The 7,023-nt window shown below is 33.0% G+C and overlaps 1 pseudogene; it reads right to left on the reverse strand.

The window, feature by feature from the left end:
• Nucleotides 1-4,139: 4,139 nt before the first annotated feature.
• On the reverse strand, nucleotides 4,140-4,350 carry LOC146006125 (U2 spliceosomal RNA; annotated as a pseudogene).
• Nucleotides 4,351-7,023: the final 2,673 nt, after the last annotated feature.

A 7,023-nucleotide genomic window follows, 5' to 3' on the forward strand; every position in this document is an offset into this window, starting at 1 on the left:
GTGCAGAGAGAGTTACATTTGGGTGGGGTGTGTTGAAACTGAAATCTAAATTGCAGTGTAAACATAATGCAGCCAGTATTTATCCTGCACAGAAACAAAATAACTCACACAAATCTAACTCTCTCTTTACAAGTTACATCTGCCCCACCTGCTGTGCACATGGTTTTTCCCATTTTGAGAACAAATTTGTACTGTGATCAGATCTGAATAAGGGCCAAAAAAACATTACAGTAACACAAACAAATAAAAATATGAAACCGCATAAATTATAATAAATTATCATAAATAAAACATAACACCACATAAAGCAACAAAATAGCTAAATAACACAACCATAAAAATATGCAACGCATAAATATCATAAATTATAAATTATCATAAATAACCACATAAAGCAACATAAAACAACATTAGTAACATAAAACTACATAACCTGCATAAAAAACATAAAGCAACACAAAAACCATAACACAACATAAACCACATAAAAATATGCAACCGCATAAATTATCATAAATTATCATAAATTATCATAAATTAACATAAATTATAGTAATTTCAATGAAAGCAAAATGACCTAAATAACACCACATAAAGTCACATAAGCAACATAAAACTACATAAACTGCATAAAAATATATAAAGCAACACAAAATAACATAAAGCAACACAAACAACATAAAAATCTGAAACCACATACATTATCATAAATGTACATAAATTAACATACATTAACATAAATTAACAGAAATTGTAGGAAGTTTAATGAAAGCAAAAGGACCAACATAACACCACATAAAGCAAAATAAAACAACATTAGCAACATAAAACTACATAACCTGCATAAAAAAACATAAAGCAACACAAAGGCCCTTATTCGGATATTATCGCAGTACAAATTTGTTCTCAAAATAGGCAAAACCATATGCACTGCATGTGGGGCAGATGAGTTTGAAGAAACTCAGGAGCCCGAGGTGTGCTCCCTACCACCAGTGCTGTGCCTAAACACGTGCATAGTAATTTCAATGAAAGCAAAATGACCTTAATAACACCACATAAAGTCACATAAGCAACATAAAACTACATAAACGGCATACAAATACATGAAGCAACACAAAATAACATAAAGCAACACAAACAACATAAAAATCTGAAACCACATAAATTAGCATAAATTTACATAAATTAACATACATTAACATAAATTAACAGAAATTGTAGGAAGTTTAATGAAAGCAAAAGGACCAACATAACACCACATAAAGCAAAATAAAACAACATTAGCAACATAAAACTACATAACCTGCATAAAAAAACATAAATCAACACAAAAACCATAACAAAACATAAACAACATAAAAATCTGCAACCGCATAAATTATCATAAATTATCATAAATTAACATAAATTAACATAAATTATAGTAATTTCAATGAAAGCAAAATGACCTAAATAATACCACATAAAGTCACATAAGCAACATAAAACTACATAAACTGCATAAAAATACATAAAGCAACACAAAATAACATAAAGCAACACAAACAACATAAAAATCTGAAACCACATAAATTATCATAAATTTACATAAATTAACATACATTAACATAAATGAACATAAATTGTAGGAAGTTTAATGAAAGCCAAAGGACCAACATAACACCACATAAAGCAAAATAAAACAACATTAGCAACATAAAACTACATAACCTGCATAAAAAAACATAAATCAACACAAAAACCATAACAAAACATAAACAACATAAAAATCTGCAACCGCATAAATTATCATAAATTATCATACATTAACATAAATTAACATAAATTATAGTAATTTCAATGAAAGCAAAATGACCTAAATAACACCACATAAAGTCACATAAGCAACATAAAACTACATAAACTGCATAAAAATATATAAAGCAACACAAAATAACATAAAGCAACACAAACAACATAAAAATCTGAAACCACATACATTATCATAAATTTACATAAATTAACATACATTAACATAAATTAACAGAAATTGTAGGAAGTTTAATGAAAGCAAAAGGACCAACATAACACCACATAAAGCAAAATAAAACAACATTAGCAACATAAAACTACATAACCTGCATAAAAAAACATAAATCAACACAAAAACCATAACACAACATAAACAACATAAAAATCTGCAACCGAATAAATTATCACAAATTAACATAAATTAACATAAATTAACATAAATTAACATAAATTAACATAAATTATAGTAATTTCAATTAAAGCAAAATGACCTAAATAACACCACATAAAGTCATATAAGCAACATAAAACTATGTAAACTGCATAAAAATACATGAAGCAACACAAAATAACATAAAGCAACACAAACAACATAAAAATCTGAAACCGCATTAATTATCACAAATTTACATAATTTTACATAAATTTACATAAATTCACATACATTAACATAGATTAACATAGATTAACATAGATTGTAGTAGTTTTCTGAAAGCAAAAGGACCTAAATAACACCACATAAAGCCACATGAGCAACATAAAACTACATAAACTGCATAAAAACACATGAAGCTACACAAAATAACATAAAGCAACACAAACAACATAAAAATCGGAAACCGCATAGATGATCATAAATTTACATAAATTAACACAAATTAACATACATTAACATAAATTGTAGTAATTTTTCTGAAAGCAAAAGGACCAACATAACACCATATAAAGCAACATAAGCAACATAAACAACCTAAAACTACATAAACTGCATAAAAAAACTTGAAGCAACACAAAATAACATAAAGCAACCCAAACAACATAAAAATCTGAAACCGCATAAATTATCATAAATTAACATATATTATCATAAATTAACATACATAATAGTAACTTCAATGAAAGCAAAATGACCAAAATAACACCACAGAAAGCAACATAAAACAACATTAGCAACATAAAAATACATAACCTGCATAAAAAACATAAAGCAACACAAAGGCCCTTATTCAGATATTATCGCAGTACAAATTTGTTCTCAAAATAGGCAAAACCATATGCACTGCATGTGGGGCAGATGAGTTTGAAGAAACTCAGGAGACCGAGGTGTGCTCCCTACCACCAGTGCTGTGCCTAAACATGTGCAAAGGGGGCCGTGCTATCGAATGGGCTTATCTCCCGAAGGAGACGGGCCCCGTTTTTCCCTTAACCCCTCTCAACCATAAGGCCGAAGAGGGGAAAATAGGGAACGGTGGGTCCTCTTTACCGAAGCTTAGAGAGAACCTCTTTCCTCAACCCCCGGAAGGGTTAGGACGGTGGGTCCTCCGCACCCGAAGGTTTGGAGAGACCCTCAGTGGACTTCCTTCCACCTTGCGGCTCAGGGTCGGCCTCGGGGGGACCGCAGCTCTCCCCAAAAGGCGAGAGCTTTGGCACGTTGGGGAAATGGAAGGCCCGTAAGGGTCGACCACACAACCCAAAAAAACGTAACAAACTACAGAAAACAGAAAACGTGAAAAGTGCATGAACGTGAGAAGAAGAGAAATAAATAATAAAGAGGACCCCAGCCAGAGGGCCGGGGTGGGGGTGTGAAAAATTGTCCTACCCCATCCAAAATGACGAGGTAAGGACGTGAAGCACTAACCTAGAGGGAAGTGCGCAGTGCTAGTGCCATACTAGTGCATGGTGATTTTGGGATCACCCGTGCATGTTCGGCACCCCCGAGTTTCCCAGGGGGCACAGTGCAGCCTCGGACTCCAAGCAGCCGACCGATCAGCGTCCGACCAAGTCTTTCTCTGCTCCCATCATAGGGCACTTTCCAGCCCCTGGCATGGGAATGGGTACTCCACTGGGCTTTTCGAAAGACTCCCTTAGGGGCTGCACCCCCCTCAGAAGAGCAATCTAGTCAGTCTCAGTGTTTCTCCGATCCCAAGCTGGGCCTTTCGCGGTCTCCCCATCAGAGGCTACGAACCTCTAGAACAGGAGCCATCTACTCAGTCCCAGCCTTTCTCCGCTCCTTGGGAATGGATACTAGACTGAGCCTTTCGCTGGCTCATCCTTCCGGGGCTACGAACCCCGTCAAGAGAGTCAAACTACTAGGCTTAGTGTTTCTCCCCCCTCTTACCAGTGGATTTAAGGAAACAACACCTCCTACCAAAGGTAGAGGTGAAGGTACTCAGCCAGACTTTTCACCACTCCCAGGCAAAAAAGAGGGGTCCCACACCCTCCGCCCATCAGAGCAGCTACTCAGTCCAGCCTTTCTCTATTCTCTGCCAGAGGCCAGTCCATACCCACTGATTAGAACAGATACTACACTTGATCTTAGCCAAAAGGCTGAGATAACATGTGCAGAGAGAGTTACATTTGGGTGGGGTGTGTTGAAACTGAAATCTAAATTGCAGTGTAAACATAATGCAGCCAGTATTTATCCTGCACAGAAAAAAAATAACTCACACAAATCTAACTCTCTCTTTACAAGTTACATCTGCCCCACCTGCTGTGCACATGGTTTTTCCCATTTTGAGAACAAATTTGTACTGTGATCAGATCTGAATAAGGGCCAAAAAAACATACAGTAACACAAACAACATAAAAATATGAAACCGCATAAATTATAATAAATTATCATAAATTGTCATAAATTAACATAAATGAACATACATTAACATAAATTAACATAAATTAACATAAATTGTAGTAAGTTTAATGAAAGCAAAAGGACCAACATAACACCACATAAAGCAACATAAAACAACATTAGTAACATAAAACTACATAACCTGCATAAAAAACATAAAGCAACACAAAAACCATAACACAACATAAACCACATAAAAATATGCAACCGCATAAATTATCATAAATTATCATAAATTATCATAAATTAACATAAATTATAGTAATTTCAATGAAAGCAAAATGACCTAAATAACACCACATAAAGTCACATAAGCAACATAAAACTACATAAACTGCATAAAAATATATAAAGCAACACAAAATAACATAAAGCAACACAAACAACATAAAAATCTGAAACCACATACATTATCATAAACTTACATAAATTAACATACATTAACATAAATTAACAGAAATTGTAGGAAGTTTAATGAAAGCAAAAGGACCAACATAACACCACATAAAGCAAAATAAAACAACATTAGCAACATAAAACTACATAACCTGCATAAAAAAACATAAAGCAACACAAAGGCCCTTATTCGGATATTATCGCAGTACAAATTTGTTCTCAAAATAGGCAAAACCATATGCACTGCATGTGGGGCAGATGAGTTTGAAGAAACTCAGGAGCCCGAGGTGTGCTCCCTACCACCAGTGCTGTGCCTAAACACGTGCATAGTAATTTCAATGAAAGCAAAATGACCTTAATAACACCACATAAAGTCACATAAGCAACATAAAACTACATAAACTGCATACAAATACATGAAGCAACACAAAATAACATAAAGCAACACAAACAACATAAAAATCTGAAACCACATAAATTAGCATAAATTTACATAAATTAACATACATTAACATAAATTAACAGAAATTGTAGGAAGTTTAATGAAAGCCAAAGGACCAACATAACACCACATAAAGCAAAATAAAACAACATTAGCCACATAAAACTACATAACCTGCATAAAAAAACATAAATCAACACAAAAACCATAACAAAACATAAACAACATAAAAATCTGCAACCGCATAAATTATCATAAATTATCATAAATTATCATAAATTAACATAAATTATAGTAATTTCAATGAAAGCAAAATGACCTAAATAACACCACATAAAGTCACATAAGCAACATAAAACTACATAAACTGCATAAAAATATATAAAGCAACACAAAATAACATAAAGCAACACAAACAACATAAAAATCTGAAACCACATACATTATCATAAATTTACATAAATTAACATACATTAACAGAAATTAACAGAAATTGTAGGAAGTTTAATGAAAGCAAAAGGACCAACATAACACCACATAAAGCAAAATAAAACAACATTAGCAACATAAAACTACATAACCTGCATAAAAAAACATAAAGCAACACAAAGGCCCTTATTCGGATATTATCGCAGTACAAATTTGTTCTCAAAATAGACAAAACCATATGCACTGCATGTGGGGCAGATGAGTTTGAAGAAACTCAGGAGCCCGAGGTGTGCTCCCTACCACCAGTGCTGTGCCTAAACACGTGCATAGTAATTTCAATGAAAGCAAAATGACCTTAATAACACCACATAAAGTCACATAAGCAACATAAAACTACATAAACTGCATAAAAATACATGAAGCAACACAAAATAACATAAAGCAACACAAACAACATAAAAATCTGAAACCGCATAAATTAGCATAAATTTACATAAATTAACATACATTAACATAAATTAACAGAAATTGTAGGAAGTTTAATGAAAGCAAAAGGACCAACATAACACCACATAAAGCAAAATAAAACAACATTAGCAACATAAAACTACATAACCTGCATAAAAAAACATAAAGCAACACAAAGGCCCTTATTCGGATATTATCGCAGTACAAATTTGTTCTCAAAATAGGCAAAACCATATGCACTGCATGTGGGGCAGATGAGTTTGAAGAAACTCAGGAGCCTGAGGTGTGCTCCCTACCACCAGTGCTGTGCCTAAACACGTGCATAGTAATATCAATGAAAGCAAAATGACCTTAATAACACCACATAAAGTCACATAAGCAACATAAAACTACATAAACTGCATAAAAATACATAAAGCAACACAAAATAACATAAAGCAACACAAACAACATAAAAATCTGAAACCACATAAATTATCATAAATTTACATAAATTAACATACATTAACATAAATTAACATAAATTGTAGGAAGTTTAATGAAAGCCAAAGGACCAACATAACACCACATAAAGCAAAATAAAACAACATTAGCAACACAAAACTACATAACCTGCATAAAAAAACATAAATCAACACAAAAACCA

Source organism: Crinia signifera, chromosome 5 (assembly GCF_055691185.1).
Source record: "Crinia signifera chromosome 5, ASM5569118v1, whole genome shotgun sequence".
NCBI classification, from domain to species: domain Eukaryota; kingdom Metazoa; phylum Chordata; class Amphibia; order Anura; family Myobatrachidae; genus Crinia; species Crinia signifera.